At 26.8% G+C, this 26,664-nt stretch overlaps 1 long non-coding RNA gene and 1 pseudogene across 1 annotated transcript; both read right to left on the minus strand.

Moving 5' to 3' along the window:
• Positions 1 to 12,285: 12,285 nt before the first annotated feature.
• LOC112285573 (thiamine thiazole synthase 4, chloroplastic pseudogene) lies at positions 12,286 to 13,719 on the minus strand (annotated as a pseudogene).
• Positions 13,720 to 19,567: 5,848 nt separating this feature from the next.
• Positions 19,568 to 20,701, minus strand: LOC112285620 (uncharacterized). The gene is made up of 3 exons (XR_002970740.3): positions 20,408 to 20,701; positions 20,118 to 20,237; positions 19,568 to 19,982 (listed from the first exon to the last, which is right to left on the minus strand). It is a non-coding gene; the product is annotated as an uncharacterized LOC112285620 (long non-coding RNA).
• Between the last annotated feature and the right edge of the window lie 5,963 nt (positions 20,702 to 26,664).

The following is a 26,664-nucleotide window of genomic DNA, read 5'->3' on the forward strand; positions in this document are numbered from 1 at the left end:
CTTGAATTATAACTCACATATTTGTAACCATAAAATTCGTTCTTCTCACATTCTCATTCAACATATAATTCCATCTTCTATACAATTAATTTCTAATATTTCATATTGTTATCATTTCCCTGGTGGCGACACCAAAATATTTTTCTCGTTGTGTTCAAGCTTCAATATACCAAAATAATTGAACTAATAGAGATGGATTCGAACACGGGAAAAGACTGGTTATATGAATTGGATCTATTAGTGTCACAATTAACTATACTCGAGCTATTTGGAATCAATTATCAAATTAGAAAATACCAAAGCTTACTACTTTTGTCTTAATTCAACCCATAATTCATTCTACAACTATCAATTCAACAATACTTCAATATTCTTATCCGTTCATTTCTCACTTACTCTCTTTGTAGTTTATATAGATTCAATTATTAATCTCCAGCTTACCTATTGTATTCAGTTTTTTAATTCATCACACAGAATTTAATATCTCGGCTTATGACTCTCACAATCTAGCACTCTAGACTAACTTCTCAGTATTTAGAAACTATCCATTACTCGTCAACAATAAAGAAACAAAAAGAAGTAGCACCAAGCTTGCTCCGACTTACGACTATCATAGATTGGTCCCCTGGCTTACGACTTTCATAGTCTGGCCCCTTGACTTATGACTTTCACAATCTAGCCCCGATCTCCCTTTCCTCAACCTCTTTATCCTACTAAAAGATGGACCGTCGGCTAGCAGAATTCAAAGGTTATGACCCTTTGAATTCTTAACCATTTATTCCACTAACAACCTATTGTTATCAACTAAACTGCCTAACCATCAGTCTAATTCTCAAGATTATCAATAACCAATCAGTAACTTACGACAAAGTTTATTTATCTATTCTAGAATATCATATCTTGTATACATTAGATCATGATTATTTTGCATATATATTATATTTCATACATATTAGCTCAAGTCAAGAATGGTCGTATATATATTATATCTATATATATATATATATATATATATAGATTCTAATATTAGAATCTTAAATATTTTAGATTTTTTTAGATGCTCCTATGATATTAAAAAGATGTTACTTTGATATTTCTCAAGATGCCTTTTATATGTTAATTTCTACTAGAGTTTTTTATATTAATTGTATTTTTTCTATTAACCTTATTTTGCTTATATCTAATATTTTCTCACCTAATTCTTCACTTAATAATTATACTTGGCATTCTAATTATATTTTTTTTATTCTAAAAAAATTTGTAAGCTGATTTGATGATTCACACCTTCTTTTAATTTGACTTGTGGATTTGTTAAAGTTGTCTATTATTGAGATAAAAGAAAAAAAATTAGATGCTATACTTCCTGAAAGTGATAATAGATTTGCAACTATTGCAAATCTTAAAAAGATTTGCAATACTCTCAAGATAGAAATCTCATGGATTACAAATATCAATCATAGAGGTATTATTCTTATGCCAATGGCTATATAAAAAATAAATAATGAAGTTCAATGTCTAAGCTAAGAAGTTGTTTAGTTAAAAGAAATAAGCAAATCAATCTCACAATTAAATCTAAAAAATCTTGCTACTACTAGTATGAAGAATGTAAAAATTAATATGTTAAAAAAATTTGATAAAATAAGATCAAAATTTTGAAGGGTTCTAAAAAAAGTTAAGCTCTATTTTAGATTACATCCTTCTAAATGCCATGATAGATTTATTCATGTTGAATTTACAGATGCATTCTTATCTAAAAGTACTTTCTTCTGGTTACACTTATAATAAAAAATAATTTTTATTTATTTTATAATATAAATTTATTCTTAAAAATATTTTTATGGCTTTATTTAGAAAAAGTGATAGAAAAAATAGTAAAGATAAAATTCCCATTTTTATAATATGAATCATGATCAAATTCCATATATGCTCTTGATTTCCAAAACCTTGCAAGTGCCATAGATTCAAATGATATAGCTCTTATCAATTAATTTTGATATAAATTAAAAAATAATGTCAAAGTTTTGCTATTGATAATACTAAAAGCAAATTGATTAAAAAAACTTAATTTTCAAGCCATTGTATGCAATAATTGACTTTTTAAAAGTTACCAAAAATAAAGATTTAGTTAAAGAAGAACAAATAAAATGATAATAATAATTCTTAAGTTTTTAGAAACTTATTCATTTAAATCAAAACCTATGTAAATTTACATGTTACATTTTAAACCTCTTATTAAGCAAAAAAAAATTGATTATATTGTATTACATATTATTTTGTTTGGAAATGCATCGAGCACTTGGTTGTGGAAGGTGAAGTTGTATTTTACAAGTATCCAAGAAATCCTAATAGGTTTCACTCATATAAAAAGAATGTAATTCAAATTTCAATTCAATAGTACTTAAAGCTAATACAAAGTATTTAAAAATACTTTTTTTAATAACCTCAACTATATATAAACTCCAATTGCTTTATTATTTTTATAACTAAGCAATTTTTATTTTTCTTTGTAAGTCCTAATTCTAACTAATAAGCTTTAGGAAGCTATAACTATTAATCTTATCATCCACTTGGTGCAAAATTTTGCATTCAAATGCCACTATAAGTCTTCTACATGTTCAAAAAAATTTAATCCAATCCAACTTACAGATTGTAAGCAAACATTTAAATAACCACACTAATGTCACTTGGCTACCAACTCGAAAGTTGATATAGATATTCTAGTAGCAATTTCTCCTTCTTCAACTATTAATTTAGTTCAAAATTAGTATTTAATTTAATCTTCAAGTCTTCTAATATTATGCCAAATTTTATCTTGTTCCAACTAGTAGATCTTCAAATATTGTAGAAATCCTATTTAATCTCAAACTATCAACTTTTGATACCTTCTTGTACCAAAAACCATATATCTTTTAATTTTATTATTATATTAATAAAAAAATTTACACACTTAGTAAACTCAATTAATTAAGTATTTTTAAATTTTTAATTATAGATGTGATATAAATTGTACAAAATAATCAATAGTGCTAGCCCTAATTGTAATATATAAATCCAAAGTTACCAATACAAACCTTGATTTTGAATAATAATTACAAAGTTATTTCAAATCCTATAAAAATATGTTTCATGCTTTTGAAATGAGCTTAAATCTAGCTCTTCAATTTTAATAACCAAACTCCAAATGCTTCTATATTTTTTCTTATGTAGCCATTTTACTAGCTCAAGCTCTAATTTCGACCCTCTCCTAAAAATGGTCAATCTCTAGGTATCAATCTAATCTATCTTAGGGATTTTTTAGCCCGACCCTATCCTCAATTTAATCTTAGTATCAATCATATCAATTATTTATTTCTTCTATTCTATTTTTACTAATTTATGGCCTCTCTAAAGTAATAAAAGAGTTTCTACAATCTAAAAGGTAAAATTATTAACCAACCTTTAATCTAATAACTATTAAGACAAGAAAATAAAATAAGATGCTTTTATAAAAACCATGTATAAATATCTTCAATTATTATTGAATCAAGATGATAAAATATTAATTATATTTTAATTTTTAATTATATTTTTACCATATAGTTGTGTTATAATATAACAACATTATCAAAAAGGATTTTATTTATATTTTGAAGAATTTAAGCATAGTGCTCAAGATTATCAAAATAAATAATAAAATCAAAATTTGAGGAATATGGTTGCAAAAGAAGACAATATGTCAAAATACAAGTTTGTGAAATTAAAATAGAAATCATGTAGTTGCAATCTTGATCAACATATGGTAAGAATATCATATTTTTTCTTCATATCCTTCGTCTTAGTTTATAATAGGTATTTGTTTAAGACCAAAAAATTACAATGCCTTTGTTTTATTAAATTCATGAACCTCAATTTTTTTATAAACAAAGAGCTTAATAAAATATAAGAAATACTTTTACTCAAATAAACCAAGTTCATGCATGTAGAAGTAATAGATGGTTGTTTGTTGTCTTTTAGAAATATTATACATAATATTAATCTTTTAGATATAAAAAATAAAGGTCATAATAGCTTTGTAATATTTAATATTATTAGATTTCCATTCAATCTAATAATTTTAGGTTTATTATAACTAAAGAATTATAATCTTTAAGTAAATTAGATTTCTTATAACATTAATTTTTTCCATAGTGTAATCTAAAATTTTGTTATTTAAATAAAAAGTTATAAGTCTAAACCTTTATTAATAGGCACAATAAAATTTATGTATATTTTGAAAGAAATATCATCTTTTGCTATTTATGCTACATCCATTTTTGATGATGAAAAGACTTGAAGTGATATTCTAAGCTAATAATAAGAATATCAAGATATTTTTTTAGAAGAAGAATATAGATATGCTTCTAGAAGCATTGTCCTAATCATTGCTCAATTGATATTTAAAAACAAGTTTAATAATCATTTGGATTTATTTATAATTTATCAAAGAACAAATTGGCTCTATTCAAAAAATAGATTCTTTTTAATACACAGTAAAGAAAGAAATGACTTAAATGCTATATATCAAATCAAGTATGGACTTTTTTAATATAATATCATATCTTTTGGACTCACAAATGCACCAATTGCTTTTTAATATCTAATAAATAATATTTTTAAAAATATTTTAGATAATTTTATAATTTATTATTTAAAATAAAATTTTAATCTTTTTTAAGAATATAAGAAATATGAAAGTTATGTTTGTTTTGTATTATAAAAAATCAAAGATGCCAAGATAGAGAAGTATGTATTTTATACAATTCAAGTTGATTTCTTATGATACATCATTTCAAATGATGTTTTTATTATAGATCTTAATAAAGTTTAAATTTTCATAGATTAAAAGCTTCTAAAAACAATGAAAAATATTTAATATTTTTTAAATTTTATCAATTATTATTAAATTTTTATCAAGATTTTTTTTTTTTAATTGCAGATCCATTTACATGTTTGATTTTGAAGAAAATCTTGAGTGGAATAAAAAAATTGAAGTGACATTTAAAACTTTAAAGATGAATTTTATTTTTTCACTAATCTTATATCACATTAAATTTATAGAAACAAATGCATTGGAATTCGCCTTAGATACAGTTTAATTACAAATAGGAGTAAATTCCAAACTTCATCTAATAGCTTTTCATTCAAAAATATTTCCAATAAGAAGGATCAACTATAAGATCTATGATAAAAATCCTCTAGTAATTATATATTTATTTCAAGAATAGCGTTATAATCTAGAAGGCACTTCTAGTTTAATGACTATTTCTACAAATCATAAGAATTTCAAGTATTTAATGTCAACACGTGTTTTGAATTGTTTCTAAGCATATTAGAGATGTCTTTGTTAAGATTTAAATTTAAGATCACTTATTATTCAAAAAAACAATAAGGTTTTTATATACCAATTTTAGATAAATTTATCCTACACAAAAAGAAAAAAAATGTAACCTTTTATTAATAAAAAAATAAAAAAATAAAAAAATAAAAAATAAAAACTTTAAAAATTATATTTTTATTTTGAAGCAATGAAATTAATATTGATTATTGATTCATCATTTTTTAAGTAAGATTAATTAAATATGTTTTCAAGCCTTCTTATTTATAATATTAAGAATAATTCTTCTAAATCTCATGATACTTCTAAGTTTGAATTAAAAAACAATCTATTCTATTTTTATGGATGCGTATATATTGTAGAAGATAAATCACAACTACATGCTCTTTCAGTTCATCATAATTTTATAATTACAAGATATTTTGGATACAATAAGACCTTTGAATTAATATCAAAAGATATTTGATAGTCTCAAATATGGAAGGAAGTTAAATATTTTTTATAATCATGTGATGTTTGTTCAAGTTAAAAAAAAAAAAACTCATCTTTGACCTTATATATTTCTTCAATCATTATTTGTATTAAAAAAACCATGATCTTTTATTTCTATAAATTTTATTACAAATCTTTTAATTTCAAATTCTTATGATTCTATATTTGAGATATTAGATTGTTTCATCAAGATGGTATATTTTGTATTATGTACAAAAACTATCTCAAGTGAAGAAAGAAGTAAATTTTTTATTAAAAATATTTATTGCTATCATAAATTTTTAAAGAATATTATATCAAATAGAAAGATTCAATTTGTATTAAGGTTTAGAGAATTAATTTTAAGATATTGAAGGTAGACATAAAACTATCTTTGGCTTTCCATCTTCAAACTAATGGAAAAAAAAGGGGTAAATCAAGTTTTGAAATTATATTTGAGATATACTATTAATTACTATCAAGATAATTGGACAAATTTTTCGCCATTAGTAAAGTTTATTTATAACAATATAATATATTTTTTTACTTAAATTTTTTTCTTCCAATTACAATTATCATATATAACTTCATACTTTAAATTTATCAAAAGTTGATAATCTTGTAACAAAACATTTAAACAAGTCATTTATTAGAGCTTTATGCAATAATGAAAGTATAATTAAAAAAGCTTAATTTCTACAAAAGATCACTGCAAATACTTATTGCAAAGAATAATCTCAATTTTACATTGAAAATAAAGTATGGATACTTCTTTACAATATCAAGATTAGTCACTTTTGTGAAAAGTTGACTTATCATAGAGTTGGAACATTTCCTATTTGTAAATAGATCAATGTAGTTGATTATTGATTATACTTATTAGAGTCTAAGATGATCTATGATATATTCTATATATCTCTTCTTCAGCCATATAAGATAGCAAATATCTTAAAAAGAAGCTAAATACTACTACTTTCTATAAAAAAAAGTATTAATCAAGTGTTTGAGATAGAAGTAGTTTTAAATTTAAGGAAATGCCAAAATAGGTTAAAAAATCTTGCATTTTGGTATAGATATAATATTATTAATTATATATAGGAGCTAATTAAAAAATTTGTAAATATATCAAAAAATAATGATATTTTTTTATTAATAATATCCATCAAAATAAAGATGAATAATCAAATAATTTTTTATTATAAAAGAAATGAAGATTTAAAAAGATTACAATCTATCTTCTATCTTGTTTTGTAATTTTTATAAAATTTTGGTACTAAAAAGATAAAAAATCAGTAATTTTTAGTTTCAACTTAAAAGTTGTTCTTTGATAAGTTATCAAAGGAAGCATTGAGATTGTCACAACTTTTAAAATAACATAGTAGAAATGAGGAGCCCTTAAAATGACATGATCTTTCTTGAATAGATAGTAAAATATAACATGTTTGGTATCACAATCTTAAAAGAGATTTTCAATATTTGGTGATATTTTTGGAGATGGAAACCACCTTTGATTGTCTTATAATTATTTTATTTGAATAGAGTTATGAAATCCTTAATAATAATCAAATGTGGTCTTGTCTTCTAAGTATGAAATACTATGTATAATTGAGAATATCTATCAACTATCATTAAAAAAAATAAAGATTAGAGTATATAAAAAATATAATTTATTGCAACTAAGACTTCTTCAATATGTGATAAATATTTTTTGTGGAACTTATTTTTGAAAAGAAGAGTAATATCATAGACATGTATATTTATTTATATTAAAAGATTTATATAAAAAATGAGTAGAAGTAAATAGATTTGATAATATCTTGTTGATTTGATTTTATACATGTTTGTAAATGATTGGTAGGTTGAAAAGTTGGCCAAAAAGTTGGCCATGTGTTGCACATGTTGATGACTTGTAATTTGAGTTGGCCACATGGTATACATGTAGGAAACTTATTTTGCAAGTTAGACATGTACTTTGCAAGTTGGATACATGTTAAAAGTCTAATAAAATATTACAACGTAGCTCCTAGTTAAATAGTATATACAGAGATAAGAATAAGGTCTTTTTGACTCTTATCAGAGTTTTTTTTTTTATATTTTTAGTCTTATTTCAAGAATCTCTATTCTTCTTGTCTTTGGCAATAATCATTCTAGTCTTAATGTTATACCATCTTTGAGTGATTATCTATTTTTTTATAATGTTAAAAGATTATATATATATATATATATATATATATTTTTTATTTTTTATTTTTTGTGATTTATAACTGTGATAGATGCATAAGATATATATTATAGTGGTAGAAGATTTTTTTTTTTTGTCTTTTTTTGATTCTTTTATATCATGATTTCCAATACTTATAAAAGTACAAAAATGAATAAAGTATTGTTTCATGTATGTATTTATTTTTACTTTTAAGCTTAGACTAAGTTTTGATAAAAGAAGGAAATAACAAGAAGATAGATCTATGGCAGTAGTAGAAGAATAGACAAGGAGCAATTTATTTTGTAGTAACATGCATATCAATGATATTCCAATTAATACAAACGATGACCAGTTTATCATCATCTTCTATCATGAGCTCTTGTTTTTGGTCTTGTATATATATATATATATATATATATATATCATGTTTATGATATCACTTTCTTTATTGGTTGTAAAATATACTTGAATGACATTTATATTTTTTGTTGTGCAATAAGGTACTTCATTTCTTTTGTAAAAAAAAATTGCTAATAAAAAGAATTTTTAGTTAGAAGATTTTGTGCCATATGCAACTATGCCTATTAGCTAGTCAATTCACAAAAAAAGAGAAAACCAACACATTAGGTATGTTTTGTATACTAATTCATGTCTACAATATGCTCATATTATATTTAATTTTCAATTTTCTTGCTGCAACAAATATATATAATTCAATTGAAGAATAAAATTAATATATTCAAAATTTATAATAATCATGACAATTTGTGTGAAACTTCTAAAAAAAATTCTCTTAAATAGAGTGCTTATGTACAATGATAAGCCAAAAGGAGAAAGAAGCACCTTGAATTGAAAATAGTAGCAACTACAATGAAAAAGTGGAATTACAATCCAAAAATTTCTACACTCTTTGTTGTGTTGAAATTTAAAAAATGCACGATGCCTTCAAATTTACAAAAAGATAAAATAAAATAAAATAAAATAAAAATTATACTTATAATGCAAGTAATTCTTGTAGAGTAGGCAAAGGATAAATTTTTCTTCCACAAAAAATTTGTCCACTCCACAAGAAATTTATCAAATTTATCAACTTGTCAATTTATCAATAATTTATCAATTTTAATCATCTTATTGTGCTATAAAAATATAAAGAAACAAGTACCAAAGAGCTAATCAATTGTCACAAATGTATGCTATATTTTTTAGCAATAGATATTAAACTTTCAAATTGGATATGCTTCTATAAAGATGGAGTGGATGAACATCAACTTAACTCTTGTGTGCTAGATAAGAGAGAAACTTTGCAAAATTGCTCAACATTCCAAAAGAAAAAAGATCTAAGTTTTTAAATAATTGAATGGTAGATTTTAATTTAATTTTTTTTTTATAAAAAATAAAGAAACGTGCAAATGCTTTAAAAAATATCTCAATTTCTTGAATTAAAAGAATTAATTGTACAACATAATTGAGATAATAATTTCAATAAGAATAAATTTAGACTATTCAATTGTATGTCTTCAAATAAAACAATTGCTAGTTAGTGCATTAAAGGTACAAAAAAAGCTATAGACCACATCTTTATTATATTTATGGCTATCACTTTGATAACAAAGCTACTCCATTTATTTATAATTGAGAGAGTCTAAAAACCATACTCATTCAAAAAAAATAATTATAAGTAACTTAAATTCTATTTCTATTGAAATAAAATAACGTGGATGAAGTTTGTATTGTTTGTTGAATGGTTCAAATACTTTCATTGCAAATTAAGATACTAGAATTAAATAATCATTTTTTTGGCAATTAAGCAGCTCATAACTTAAATGATGTCAAAATCCAAAATATTACTCGTCACTCCTTTTTTCCTAATAAAACATCTATTTTTCAACTAATGGATGCTAAAATTATTACCACATTCAAATAAAAATATCATTACCTCTTAATAAATTTTATTCTTAACAAAATTGAAAATGGAACCAATAATCTTTATAAGATCATTGTATTGTAAGCAATATGCTGGACAAAACATAAATGGGATAAAATATCTTTTGAGATAATTACAAATTATTTGAAACATATAAGGCTACTCAATATTACAACTCAAGAATATGAGAATAGAGAACTTGATAATAGCATAGAAATAATTAAAAAAAGAAATTGAAGAAACAATACAAAGTTTGAACATCAAGAAGATATTGGAGTTTTTACTTAACACGCCTTACAAAAATGATGTGGTATGTTAGAAATTTAACAATTCCCATGCTCTTGGTGATGTCAAAATAGATGAATCCAACAACAATTTAGAAATTATTGATCTTTAAGTAAGAAAGTTGAAACCATGCAAGAAACAACTTATTATATTATAAGTGACACTCTAAGAACTCTAGAACAATAATATTGATATAAACATCAACTTGCAAACATACCAATATGTGCAAAGTACAAGATTGGATTTGTGTAAAATACAACAAGTTGCTTAAAAATTCAATTATTAATTAATACTTTTGTATAATATAACTAGCATCAAACTACTATCTAGAATTTGATTTAACTTGAAGCCAAATAATACTTAATAGAGGATTTCTATCTCAAAATAAATCAAAAGAGTCACTAAGTAAATCTTAAAAAATATTCATTAAAATCAAAATCAAATGCTAAAATGACAAATTTTAACTACAGCCTATATAGAATGAATCCATAGAACTTTTTTTTCTTGAAACTTCAAGAAATGATTTACATTTTTAGTAATTTTATACATTTGAATAATCAAGGTTCAAAAAAGAATCAAGAGTCTTATTAAACTAATCTCTAAGAATTAATTAAACAACAACCTTAAATATAAACAAAAATGGATCAATGATATAAGAATTGAAACAGTGGTCAATTTAAAAAATAAGAAAAAAATAACCAATTTAAATTTTACAATTAAAACCTCATTGAGAAGTCTTATAGGAAGTAATTTTACATGTGCAAAATAAAGACATGGTTGCCAAAATTTTCAATTTTTTTACTAATTATGTAAAAAAAAAAAAAAAAAAAAAAAAAAAAAGGTTATAAGTTTATGACATAGAAACAACCTCCATTTAAGCAAATATTATCAAAGAAGCAAAAAATATTAATTAAAAAACATCAAACAATCAAGATATATCTACATTACGAAATTATACACATTTAAATCTATTAACATCAATGTAAATATTTGGACTAAATATATGAATAATTATTATCTAATTTATTTAATTAATAACCACACAACAACAAACAAAACAATTTTTTTTTTAAAAAAAAAGAAATTTAATTAAAACCTATAAAATTATTGCTACACTTAGATGGAATTTGTTTACTTGTTCATAGATGAATATTCTACCAACTTCTCCAACTTTTAACCCATACACACATATCTCTTCTTTGAATGAAGAATCGCCATGAATGTTAGAAATCTGCAAGGAAATAGCAGGTCACATCAACCAAGGAGATATCGGAATAGAGTGAGCATGTGGCCATTGTTACATTGCTAGACCTGCAAGCCTTGGTCGCGCTTCAAGTGGCATTGCACAGAAATCTGCTCTACATAACCGCATGTCTGTGTGTGTGTATTTCATATGATTATGTGTAGAGAGGGCTCTAGCTTCAAATGGAATTAAGTCCACTGGACGAGGCGCGTGTGAAGGATTTGTAAGTGCCTCAGAGTTTGATGGAGATTGTGCATTACAACTAACTCAAGAGCAATGTTGACCAGCGTGTAGCATAATCTGCTTCTAGATCGCAGAGTACTGTGCAAAGTCATGTGAGAAGCTCGGATCCAACAAAGAGCGGCTGCACAGGAGGGAAAGATGATGCTCTCAGACTGAGTAAGACACACCAGTTCCATGTTCTAGGAACACTTTTCTGCATTGACGTGAACATGGAGGGCCAAGTGTGCCTTGAGTGCCACGCCCTTCGTGCTTAGGATGTTCATACAAACTGCTCTTTAGTCGAGAAAAGCCTCGAGTCGTAATGGCCATTTCATTAACCATTTCCATGAGGTTTCCACAAGTTCACACATGCTACGATGAGAGTGAGGAAAATCCTGGCTCTGGCACACTTGCTGCACACAGCGTCTGCTTGTGACCGTCCTTCACATTTCCAATTCTTTCGCACAGTATTAGTGTACACGACTCTACGAATATCTACTGTTGTCCCCCCAACAGAACAACCACAACATCTTATCTCGTCTTTCAGTAAAAGGCAAACTCTGAGTGAGTCGACGGATTGATGGTTATAGAAGATCTTGGGCAGATGCGGTCTTTTCATCCGTGGAGGCCAGGATGAGCTCGGGGTGAACGTTGGGCTTGTAGTATCCGTCCACCTCGTTGGGAAGTCCCAGTGCCTTGAGAGCTAAGTGGGCGGCCTTTTGCCCTGAGATCATTGTGGCTCCAAATATCGGCCCCTGCATTGTACCCGAGCCACAACTGAACCATAAATACGTAGCGGCATACCAGGAATTGGTCTTGGAAAACATTGAGCGAGGAGTACCATGGAGAATAGAGTTTGAGACCAGCTACAACAATACGTTTCACTACGGGAAATGCAGTTAGTCTGCATGATTTAAGGCAATTCAACCTCTGCACAAATTCGGGAGAAGAAGAAACGTTCCATTCTAGGTGAACCGTCAATTTCAGCCACCTCCATTCCTGTCACGATCATACCTGGCACCACCTCCCGAGTGTGCTACACGATCGCGTCCTCTGCAGCATTCATGTCCAAGCACTTCATCCCCGGCACGCTCTCAATCATGGCGATGCTTCACAGACTCTTCACACCCGTGGCGTCGAATGGCCCGTCGTGGCCGCATGACGACACAACCACCTTCGCCTTCATCACAATCGGGTCAATACACGACTGTGTGTTGTAGTTCTGCGCCACAAGAGCCCAGTTCGTCACCACACCCAACACGCCGTCGCCCTTAATGGTTAGGTCCTCCGGTTCTACAGCATTAAACAGCTTCACTATTGGTCGAGCCAGCAGCTTGCTCATGATGGTCGACGTGAACAGAGCCGCGTGCTTTATTGCCACGTAATTCTCCATCTGCTCATTGGGCATCTCAATCTCGTCCAAAAACTGGTGCGATGACTTGAGCACAACCATGGCTGAGAACAATTGCCCTCCCAACCATGCTCCTCCTCCGGACGACAGACTGCTCGACGATGGACACTTTCACATTCGGGTTCTTTGATAATTCGTACGAGCAAGGCAATCCGGCAGAGCCAGCGTCAACCACCACCACGTCGGTGGCGGCTTCGGTGATCATGTCGGTCATTTAGCGCCGGGTCATCAAGCGGGCCACAATGGACTCCTTGATGGGGTCGAACTTGAAGTTGTTCGAGTCATGCTTGGCATCGGAGTAGAGTGATGCACTTACGGTCCACGCTCGAGTTTGCCTCAAACGGTCCTTAGGAGCCGCAACCATCCGGACACCAGCCAGGGAGCTGGGAGACGATGCCACATTCTTCCTCAGCTCCACGAACTCAGCAGCCACGCCTGCAGTTTGAACATGCATCGCAGCTGCCATTGCTGTTCCTGCCCACAATCGAAGCGAGAACCGGCAAACATAGTACGAAACTCAAACAGTACAAAGGATGTGATAAGCTAATGTGGGGGATAACAGATTGACACAATTGCAAGCGGAGGGAGGAGGAGAATAAAAGATGGATTGAATACGGCAGTTAAGAAGAAGGTGACAAACAAAGCAAAAGGTTCCTTGTTTCCCCGATCACGAAGAGTATTCCGCGTGACGAAACTGGAGCCCCTTCCAAAACGATTCGATACTCGGAATACGACAAGCAACTGCGAAAGATTCTGTTTTGAATAAAGATCATATTAGCATCGCAATGACATTGTCTAATGTGATCTTAGGTTAATCCAGTCTAAATTCCCCAGGGTGTGCTCTAATGTGCACCAGGTGACATATCTACAGTTGAAAAAGTTTTAATTCTTTCTTTCAGCAAGCACGCTCAGGTTGGCAGGGATTTAGATTGACCTTTCAATTGCAGGAAAAGCTGTTGGCATGGAGCTTTTTTGTTGGATGTAGAGTCGCCATTGCATCTAGGGTCTGTGTGGCCAATAGCATCTCGTTGCCAAGCCCACCAAGCTCGACCTCATTGTTTCCGTCAGCACTTTCTTCTGCTTTAGCAGATATTTCCTCTTCCATTTGAGACAGCTGATGTTATCAACCTGAAGTAGAGTAGAAAGATTGCTAATTATTCTCAATTCTGTGAGTAATTGCTATAGCTAGATTGCTTCTTTTATGCATTTCATTAGGGATCTGGATTTAGATTTTGTTGAGGATGTGCATACTGGATAATTGTTATAGACATACATTTTTACTCTAATAATTATTTAAATAATATGAATAGATAGAAATAGGTAAAAGTAGTTTAATTTCATAATATCTTTTAAAGAGGCTTCTTAGAAGCTCCATAGATGTAGTTTCACCTTTGTATATGTCTATAGGTGATTAGTGAGTCAAAAACTTGGCCAACAAGTTAGCTATATAATGCTTGTATTGGTAGCTTGTGGTACAAGCTAACAATGTAATATACATATAGGAAATTTGCCTTACAAGTTAAGATATGTGTCTTGCAAATTGGACATGTATTAGAAGTTTTATAGAATGTCGCCACATAGTTCTTAGGTAGATAATATATATAGAGGCAAGAGTGAAGCCTTCTTCATTCTAGTTAACTCTTTTCTTACTTCTAGTCTAGTTTCAAGGATCTCTAGTTTTTTTGTCTTTTAGTAATAGCCATTCTATTTTTTATTTTTTATTTTTTCATCTTTTTTTTGAAAAAAGTCTCACTTGTTTATTTGCCTTCATTGAGTTCTCATCATTGATAAATTAAAAAGAATATATATACAATATTAGAATTTTTTCTCTTCTTAATTAAGAATTGATTACCTTTTTTTTATCATAAGACATAAGTGTATTAGAAGTTGTGAATTATTCACTTCTAAATTGTTATTGTTTTTAGAATTTCTTTTATTTCTTAGTTCTCTCTTCTACTTATTTTAAGAGATATTAGTCATCTTCTTTTTTATTGTATCATCATGGCAGAGCTTGCTAAAATGAAGAGTGCAATGGCATAAAGACAAGAACAATTGAAGGGGTTGATGCTTGCTATGAATCAACTCAATTTACGACCACAAAAAGCAATAAGATTAGTAGATAGTGAAGATATAGAGATGATTAAAGCTGCTTCAATATCTACTCTAAATCATTCTACTCTTTCTATAGTAGAGCATCTTTCAAGTATTAGAGAACCAAAAATTTGCTTGTTTAAGAAATTTAATGGCACAAGATGAAAATTTTGAAGATTCATCAATGAAGTATAAGTGGCAATTGAACTTCAATCTTAAAGCTATCTAATTCTAGAATCACAAGTTAAGTTTATTGGTACACTTCGTTCAGGTTCTGCATTATCATGGTTTTCATCTTTTTTTGAATGATGTGATTCAATATTAGATAATTTAGAAGTTTTTTTTTTTCATATATAAAAAATATAATGTAATTTATATTTTATGACAAGGTTATTGATTTGTAACATTATATTTTTCTTAGTTTCAATAATTTATAACTAATATCAAGCAAAATGATGATGCACTCATTAGCCAATTTTTTTAAAAATTACAATGTGAAATAAAAAAATTGATGATTAACTTACATGACCTTCAAACATTAATTCAAGCAATTAACTTTATAGAGAAGTATAACAATCAATTTTTTGAAATTTGATCTAAGAATTATATAAGTAGATTCAATATTATTTTGATTTAATAAAACTATCAACATCTTTTTAATACATACATTTGAAAGTAGAAGATATGCAAATTGATGCAATGTATTTCAAACATGTCATTATATTGTAGAGAATCTAAGTACACTTTTCAACATTGTTCAAATAAGCAACGCAACCACAAAATGAGGAGTATGGTTGTTAAAGAAGCTACTATGTCATAAAACAAGTTTATTTAATTATAATAAAGATCATGTAGCTAGAATCTTGTACAATACATAGTACAAGTCTTATTCTCTCTTTAGAATCCTCTCTTTGTTTTATAATAGATGTTAGTTTAGGATCTAAACATCACAAAGTCTCTACCTTATTAGATTTAGGAGCCTTAGCTTGTTTTTTAAATAAAAGAATTATTAAAAGACATAGCATATCATTAGTGAAGAAAACTAAATTTATTCATGTAAAAATCATAGATGGTCATTCATTATCTTTTAGACATATTATTTGTGAAATATTTATTATAAAAGTAACAATTAATGGTTCTAGTAGCTTTGTAATATTTAATATTGTTAAATCTTCTTTTAATCTAATCATTTTTAGTATATCATGGCTGAAAAAGTATAATCCTTACATAGATTAGATTTTCATAGTCTTGATTTTTTTAAGAATATAACTAAGAATATTGCTAATTAAATAAAAAGTCATAACTCTAATACAACAAAATTTATATTTGTAGATGGAAGAGCTTACTTGTATGTTGTAAAAGAAGAATAACCTTATGTTATTTATACCACATCTGTTTCTAATGATGAAAAGACTTCAAGTAGCATTTTAAGTCAATATCAAGATTTATAAAATGTTTTTGAGAAGAAAAATATAAACATTCTTTCAAAACATTGTCCCTATGATTACTCAATTGACCTTCAAGGAAGAACTCAATTGCCATTTGGACCAATCTATAGTTTATCACAAAATGAATTGGCTGAATTTAAGAAGTATATTCAAAAGAATCTAGCTAAATATTTCATATGCCATTCCAAATCTCTAATAGGAGCTCCAATCTTGTTTGTAAAGAAAAAAGATAAATCATTTTAAATGTGTGTCAATTATTGAGGACTTAATAAGATCACCATCAAGAATATGTACCTTTTACCTTTGATATTTGAACTTTTTGATTTATTGAATCAAGCTTAGATCTATAAAAAAAAAAATAGATCTACAATGAATGTACAATCTAATATGCATAAAAGAAAGAGATAAATAAAAGACTATGTTTCGAACTAGATATGGACATTTTAAATACAATATCATGCCTTTTAGATTCATAAATATACCAATAGCTTTTCAATATCTAATAAATGTTATTATTTGAGATTTTTTTTTAATAATATTATTTATTGTCTAAATAACAACTTAATCTATTCTACAAATACAAAAAATATGAATTTTATTTTTATTGTGTATTAAAAAATTAAAAGATGTAGGAATAAATACCAAGATAAAAAAATATATATTTCAAAATACTCAAGTTAACTTCTTAAGATATATCATTTCAAATGATAGACTCACAATAGATCCCAAAAAATTTTAAACTGTTATAGATTGGAAGATTTCAAAAAAAATAAGAGATATTCAATGTTTTTTGAGATTTGATAATTACTATTGAATCTTCATCAAGAACTTTTTTTAAGTTGTAACTCTACTCATACATTTAACTTGTAAAGACAAACTTTAGTAGAATCATGAAGTAGAAGCAACATCTAAATATTTGAAAATAACCTTTTTTTTTGCATCAATGATATATTATATTAATTTTTTCAAGTTATTTCTTATAGAAATAGATACATTGAACTTTGTTTTAGATATTATTTATTACAAATGGGAGCAGATAATAAACTTCATCTACTAGCTTTTCATTCAAAAAAAAATTGAGCAGTCAAGATAAATTATAAGATCTATGACAAAGAACTTTTTGCAATTATGACTTTATTTCAAAAATAGTACCATTATCTAGAAGGTACTTTTAGTCCAATCATTGTATATACAAATTATAAGAACCTTGAATTTTTAATGTTAGTATGTATTTTCAATTATTATCAAGCTTATTAGAACATATCTTTGTCAAGATCTGAATTCAAGATCACTTCTTAGCCAAAAATAATAAGATTTATTAGATGCTCTTTTTAAACAATCTTATCTTATACCAAAAGAGTGAATGTGCAAATTTTGATAAAAAATAGACAATTTTCTTAAATTCATAGCAATTTCATCTTTGAATAATGAAATCAATACTAATTGTTGATTCAATTTTTTTTAAGCAAGTTCAATCAAGTATGTCTTCTAATCTTCTTATTTGTAATATTAAGGAAAATTCTTCAAAATCTTGTGACACTTCCAAGTTTGAATTTAAGAATAATCTATATCATTTTGACGTTCATTTATATGTTCTAAAAAATTAAGTACAAATACATATTTTCTAAGCTTGTGACAATTTTCTAATGATAAGATATTTTGGATATAAGACTTTGCAATTAATATCTAAAGCTTTTTGATGGTTTTGAATGTGGAAGATAATCAAAGATTTCGTACAATCATATGACGTTTGCTTAAGATCAAAAATTCCTTGTCATCAACTTTATAAACTTTTTCAACCATTATCTATTTTATAATTATTATGATCTTCTGTTTCTATGGATTTTATGACAAATTCTCTAATTTCAAATTCTCATGACTTTATACTTGAGATAGTAGATCATTTTACCAAAATGGCATATTTTGCACCATATACAAAATCTATCACAAGTAAAAAAAATAGCTAAGTTTTTCCTTAATAATATCTATAGCTATCTTAAATTACTTAAAGATATTAGATTGAATAAGGAGACTCAATTTGTATCAAAATTTTAGATTTTTTTGTTAAGATTCTAAAGGTAAACATAAAATTATCTTTGACTTTCTATCATCAAATTAATGGAAAAATAAAGCATATAAAGCAATATTTGAGGTATACTATTAACTATCAATAAGATGATTGAACAATCATTTTGCCATTGGTAGAGTTTGCTTATAATAATATGGCACATTCTTCTACTCAATAAACATCTTACTTTGTTAATTATGATTACCATCTATAACTTGATACTTTTGACCTTTCAAAAGTTGATAATTTTGCAGTTGAAGATTTAACAAATCATTTATCTCAACTATATACAACAATAAAAACACTTATAAAAGAAGCTCAAGAACGACAAAAGATCAACATAGATGCATATTGCAAGTAACAATCTTAATTTTATATTGGTAATAAGATACATTTATTTTGTCATAATATTAAGGCTATTTGTCTTTGTAACAAATTGGATTATCATAGATTTCGACAATTTTTAATATATAAACAAATCAATCTAATTTTTTATCAATTATATCTATTAGAGTCTATGAAGATCCAACTTATATTTCATGTGTCTTTTCTTGAGCCATATAAGACAATAAATATCTCAAGAAAAAGATAAATGTGATCACTTTTTATAAAAGTAGATAATAATCAAAAGTTTAAAGTGGAATAAGACTTAAATTGAAGGCAGTGTCGAAATAGGTTGGAATGTCTTCTTCATTGGCATAGACACGATATTAATGAACGTACATGGGAGCTAGCAAAGAATCATATAAATAGAGTAGAGAATGTTAAAACTTTTTATCAACAACATCTATCAAAACTAAGATGAAGAATCAAGCAATTCCCTACTATAAAACAAAAAATATTCAATGGAGTTTGCATTCTATTTTCTATCCTTCATTGCAGTACAATTTGTAATATCTTAGACTCCATGAATATGTGATCACAGCTCTTTGTAGAACTTGTTCCTAAAAGAAGGAATAATGTTCCGGACATACATATTTACTTAAAGCTTTGTAGAGTTTGTAAAAACCCTGGTGGCTGCTCCATATAAACCTAGTTTAGTTTTGTAGATCGGACATTCTCCTGTCCAATGGTTGTGGGCGCCTTAGTGATGGCAGTTGTCACCCGATCGATGGCGATTAAAATTAGTCAATTTTTGCTGTCCAGATTACCATAATCCTATGACTTGGGTCGATTCACCATTGAGTGGATGGGAATGACAATTGAGTACAAGGATGATAGAGAGGTTGAGGTCGTCATTGGAATCCGTGCAAGAATTGGTTGCTGCAAATAGCAAGAACAATCTCGGAGTGTCAATTAAATTGTGCCATGCAGAGGCGAGATTCTTTGCCTAGGAGAAAGGGTTCAAGCTCGCGGAGGATGAGAGGTCTTTTTTGAGTCATGAGCGACCGTACGTACCTAGAGTATTGCTGTGGTTGTGCGTTGAGAACTAGGGTTACTACGCAATCGGTCCAGTCCACTTCGGCTTGTGTAAGCTTGTCAACCAGGTCTTTGATGCTTCGAAGAAACTCTTTCATGCTGCCCTTCGGAGATAATCATGTATTGAATAGTCGATTTAGAAGATCGGTCTTACAGAATTGGTTAGTAGAAACTATGAGTGATTGCAGCATTTTCCACAGGGAGTGGAGATCCTGTTCCAATTTTATTTCGGTAAACAAGCTCAGATGCAAGGAAAGGGTAAGAATTACCAGAGTATTTTGTCGGTTGCTCTTCTCTTCCGATGATTGCCTTTCGGCAGGAGGTGGTTCTTCTTTGACGTAATGCCACAGGCCCTTCCTCCTCAGGACCTACTCTATGATAAAGCTCCAGATGTTGTAGTTTTCTTCTCCTATGAGTCTATGCTCAGCAGGGATAAGATTAGCATTGCTGGCCATGGTGCAATGAAAGGATGAGTGAGGGTAGACTATTACATGTAGTGGATCTTGCAATGTCGACTCGGGTGGTGGAATGATTGTGGTGGTGATGAGCAAGGCTGGCTCTGGGACTTCTGAGTCTGGCCTGATGCCGAGAGATGCTCGGAGAGGTAGAGGCCCACAAGAGATAGCTCTGATACCATGTTGAAATGGTATTGTATTGATTCAGTAATACCAGAAGCTCTTGGTGTTACCATGTGGAATCTCATACAGATGATTGGTGCTCTGAGGAGTCTCATGTGGTATATTTAGTTTAACCTAAATGACGTCAACCCTGATAGAGATCAGGACATGATTATTTGAACATTCAACTCGAATAAACCTTAGAAAAATATCTTAAACAGCTCGGAACTATTTGATTCCACTAACCGTGCGACAAAAAATCTATACATTCACAGAGACTATACGTAAGGTGCCAAACTCAGAGAATGCTTGGGGAAAAAAAAAAAAAGTTTGGGGAAATTCTAGTTGGAATTGATGGTAGATGTTTAAGGTCAACTTGGTGGAGGTAGAATGGAGGTCCAATACCTATGGCTGTCATAATTTAGGATTTAATACAATTCTCTATATGTGCACTCTCATCACCTTAGATTACTTTTTTAAGCTACGTTTTTTTGGTTGGAAATTTTTAGGAATTTATCATTGAAGTCATTGGGCTCAAAAAATGAGACAAATTTAATTTTGATAAAAATTAGGGTTTTTAGTCACTCAGATTTCTACAAAAAAAAATTCAATGATATTAGTGAATTAATAAGGTTTTTGTAAGTTTTTTTATATATAATTATATTAGTTAATAGAAGTATTTATTGAACACTCAATACTACTTGCTACATCCAATGCACCAAAGTTTCTAAATTTATTAATATAATGTTGTCTTGTATAATTATCATTTTATGTACAAAAGTTGTCTCTTGTGCTAATAAAGTAATAGAAAGGTACAAAAAATCTATAAAGATGACCATATATATGACATCAAAGATGTAAGATATAACTTAGTCAAGATGTCATAACATAATGACCTCAACATGGATTCCTATAGTTGCAATTTTAATAAAAACGTATTCTTTAATTTTTTTCAAATCTTTAGAGGTTTGTTATTTTGTAACTTTGACCACATTTATAAATTTAATAAAGAGGTTATCAAAGAAGAAATAAAATATTTAAAATAATTTATAATAATTATTGGTTTTATAGATAATAAATTTGTAGATTCAATTTTTAAGCAATAATTTGTAAAATTACAAAGCAGTATGGAGCACCCTCTAAAAATGAGGTTGGACCTTGCCTAATTTCTTTTTTATAATTAAGATAACTAAAAAAATCAAAATTAGTATTCTAATAGATTTGAAATTATTAAATTAATCTTCAACATCACTTATACCAAAAACAAGTTTCTATGCCAATAATCTAGGATATTTTTTACTTATATCTTTTAGCACCATAAGTTAGAAACTATAATACAAATCAATATTAGTTTCATCTTATACTTCTCCAATTAATAACAAGATCAACAATACATTGTTTTTTTCATCCATGCCTCTCTTTAGCAACTTCATGTTCAATATCAAGACTTATAACAAATATTTGTAGATCCTCACTACATAATTATACTTCTTTAGAACACAGGATGAACTCCAACTTATTACAAATGCAACATCAATAAAAACATCTACTATTTGACTAAATTATTTAATTTATAAAATCTATAAATAATAAAATTCTACCCATCTTTCAATTATCTCTTATAATACATAACTTTATGAGGTTCTTCTTTCAACTCTTAAGCAAAAATGTCAAATACTTCAATTCTTTAGAAAAGTGCAAGTTAAACTTCACAAGGAAATAGGTTTCAAATTCACCTCTTGTAAAGGTCTTATTAAATGTTGGATTCTTGTTATTTCAAGTTGCACCTTTCTATTATAATTCTTATGAAAAGAATTATAGTATAGATCATAGTTTTTAGTATAATAAATATTTTTGGTGTTATAGAGCTTATAAAAACTTATTCCAAGAGGCTCCCTTCATCAACATTAGAGCATTGATTTCAATTCATACACTAATTTTTTTTTATTGTATATAAAGTAAAATTTATTCTTTTTTTAGAAATTTTATTTTAAATTGATTTTTTTAATATAAGAGGGCTCAAAAAATATATATATGAAAGATCCACAATCTCCATATTATGCTTTATTTTTTCTAGAATACAAACTAAATGGCATCAATACCAAAGAATTTAGTCAAAAATTATATAAAGAAGAGAATTATTATATTTTAAAGTTCTCTTTAAATACATACAAGAAAAAGATGGAAGTAGCAAAAGAAGGATATATATAATAATCCATTATTTTTTCAAGTGCATAGCTTCTTTAATAGATTCTCTTTTTGATAACATGGTGCTATGGAAAATTCTTGAAAATACTTCTATTAAAAATATTCTATTTTAACAGATCTATTTTATATATATATATATATATATATATATATATATATATATATATTTTAAAAGATATATTTTATAAAAAATTATTCAATAATATTTTCAAAATAATAATGGTTGTATTATAGGAGGCAATTGAAATATAATAGAAAATCCAAATTATAAATATTCTTTCTAAAATTAGACAATATTGTTTTTGAAACGAAATTCTAAGGATAATTTTAAATGCCATTTTGACTCATAGGATCATTTCACAAAATCTAATTTAATTTTTTATGAAATAATAAAAAAAGATTTATATATATATATATTACATTGCCTAAGAAATCTCAAGATTTATTTATATTGAAAATACTTTAGAATATTGTATTAAAAATAATCACCTTCTTTGATCATCTTCTAATGAACTTATTCATTCAAGACACTCTTTTCTTATAACCTTTAGCTAGCTATTAATTAAACTTAAAGTTCTAAGAAAGGAATATAATGAAATTAATAATACAATACATAGTAGATAGAAATGACAATGCTTCTTTTTCATAAAAAAATTAAAAAGCCATACAATATTATAAATAGAATATAAAGGTATTTAAAAAAAATTAAAAAAAATTAAAAGAAAATTTTGAAAAAGAATTGTATCAATTTTTTATCATATTTATGCAGCATTTTATTTTAGAATAAATTAAAATTTCACGAGAATATTTTAGTTTCATATTAAGAACGAAAGATTGAAAGAAAAAAGATTAGAGTTAAAAAAAAATAGATTAATAAACACGGATCTTATTTTAAATAAATTTTTTAAGAAGTTTGTAAAAATTATGCTTAAACTAGATCTAAATATTCAAAGAATACAAATAGAATTCTACACTACAAAGATAATTTTTTCTACAAATTATTCTTAATTTCTTTTTAAACATATCTATATTAGTTATGTTTCTTATTTACTTTGTTTTGTTTTATTTATGGCCATATAAAGTAAATAGAAGTTCATTTTGATAAGAGGCACTATTAGCACTTATTAGTTTTATTACCTCCTTAACTATTATTTATACTTTAAGATAAATGATTATAGTATTTTTAATTAAGTTCTTCTATAATATAATCCTTCACTTTTTCTTTTATCTAATAGCCATATTACAATACAACACTATAATAAGTCAAACTTTATCTTAGATTGCATCTTTTTACAATATCATGATGGATTTACTGAGATTGGATTCATAGATGCACTTCTATTTAGAAGTGTTGTCTTCTAGTTTGCACCTTTGAGAAAAAAATGATTTACAACTTTTATATGATTTAAATTCATTCTTTAAAATATTTATGGCTTCATTTATAGAAAATAATTTTTAAAAGGTAATAGAGACAAAATTCCTATTTTTACAACAAAAATCATAATTAGCCACCATACATGCTAATGAATTCCAAATCCTTGCTCATGTTGTGGATTTTAATGATAAAGCCTTTATCAATAAATTTCAATAAGGATTAAAAAATAAACTTTTGTTTTAAAAAAAAATAGTTAGAGATGAATAAGTAAAGTCCTGACCACATTTTTTGGATTTTCAAAAACTTATTTAACTAAGCCAAAACCTATGTAAATTGATATAATATATTTTAAACCTTCTCATTGATGAAGAAAAGACATGACATTATAAAAAAAAAAAAAGTGTATTTATATTGTAGAGAATTTAAGTATAATACTCAACATTGTCCAAAGTAGCAACACAACTAAAATTTGAGGAGTATGATTGCCAAAGATGATAATGTATTGAAAAAAACGTTTATCACACTACAATAGAAATTATGTGACTAAAATCTTAAACAACATCTTATAAAGATCATATTTTCTCCTCGGATCCTTCATCTTATTTTAAAATAGATGTTTGTTTAGAACCAAAAAATTAAAATGCCTTTGTCTTGTTAAATTGAAGAGTCTCAACTTGTTTTATAGATAAAGACTTTGTTGAAAAACAAGAAAACTAAGCACATACATGTAGAAGTCATAGATGATCATTTATTATCTTTAAGAGATGATATCTATAAAATATTTTCTTTAGATTTAAAAACTAAAGATTGAAATAGCTTTTTTACAATTAATGTTATTAGATCTTCTTCTAATTTAGTTATTTTAAATTTATTATAACTAAAAATATATAATTATTAAATAAATTAATTTTTTTATAACCTTAATTTTATCATCCTTTTGGAAATACAGTTTATATTTTCAACCTGAATAATATCATCCTTTTGGACTCATAAATGTACCAAATGCTTTTCAACATCTAATAAATGATTTTTTTAAGATTTTTTAGATACCTTTTTATTATTAGATAATATTTTAATCTATTCTAAAAATATAAAAAAATATGAAATTTATATTTATTTTTTATTACAAAAATTTAGAGATATAAGACAACACATCAAGTTAAAAAAAAAGTGCATATTTTATACAACTCAGGTTGATTTCTTAAGATACATCATTTTAAATGATGATTTTATAATGGATCCTAAGAAAATTTAAATTATCATAGATTAAAATATTTCAAAAATAATTTAAAAAATATTCAATATTTTTTAGAATTTACTTATAACTATTAAATTTTTGTAAAAAAATATTCTAAAATCACACCTTTGTTTACACATTTGACTTATAAAGCCAATCTTGAATAGAATGAAGAAGTTAAAGTAGAATTTAAAGCTTTCAAGATAATTTTTATTTTTCTATCAATCTTATATTGTGTTGAATTTTTTATAATAATTTTTTATAGAAAAAAATATATTGGAATTTTCTTTGAATGTAATTTAATTACAAACAAAAGTAAATCATAAACTTTATTTTATAATTTTTTATTCAAAAATAATTTCAATAATAAAGATCAACTATAAGATCTAAGACAAAGAGCTTCTTGTAATTGTGCATTTATTTCTCAAATAATACTATAATTTAGAAGGTACTTTTAGTCTGATTTCTATTTATATAAACCACAAGAAAATCAATTATTTTATGTCAATACATGTTTTGAATTATTATCAAATCCATTAGATCATGTCTTTGTCAAGATTTAAATTCAAGAATATCTACTAATTAAAATAATAATAAAGTTTAATATATGCTATTTTAAGATAATTCTATCTTTAATAAAGTGAAAGAAATATATTCTTTAATTAAAAAAAAATATTTCAAAATTAAATCAATTTCATCTTTAAGCAATGAAATAAACATTAACTATTAATTTATTATTATTTTTTAATTAATTAAGCATGTCTTTAAATCTTCTTATTTATAATATATTATTTTTAATTTTATAATATTTCTAAATTCGTATTAAAAAATAAAATACTCTATTTTTGTGGTTTCTTAAATATTTCAAAAAGTGAAGCACAACTACATGTTTTATAAGCTCATTACAATTTTCTAACTCTAGGATATTTTAGATACAATAAGACCTTTGAGTTAATATTAAGAGATATTTGGTGGCTTTAAATGTATAAGGCAATTAAAAACTTTATAAAATCATGTGATATTTATTGAAAATCAAAAACTTATCATCATTGATTTTATAGATTTTCTCAGCCATTATATATATATATA

The sequence above is a fragment of the Physcomitrium patens genome, chromosome 8, assembly GCF_059467195.1.
Source record: "Physcomitrium patens ecotype Gransden chromosome 8, ASM5946719v1, whole genome shotgun sequence".
NCBI lineage: Eukaryota > Viridiplantae > Streptophyta > Bryopsida > Funariales > Funariaceae > Physcomitrium > Physcomitrium patens.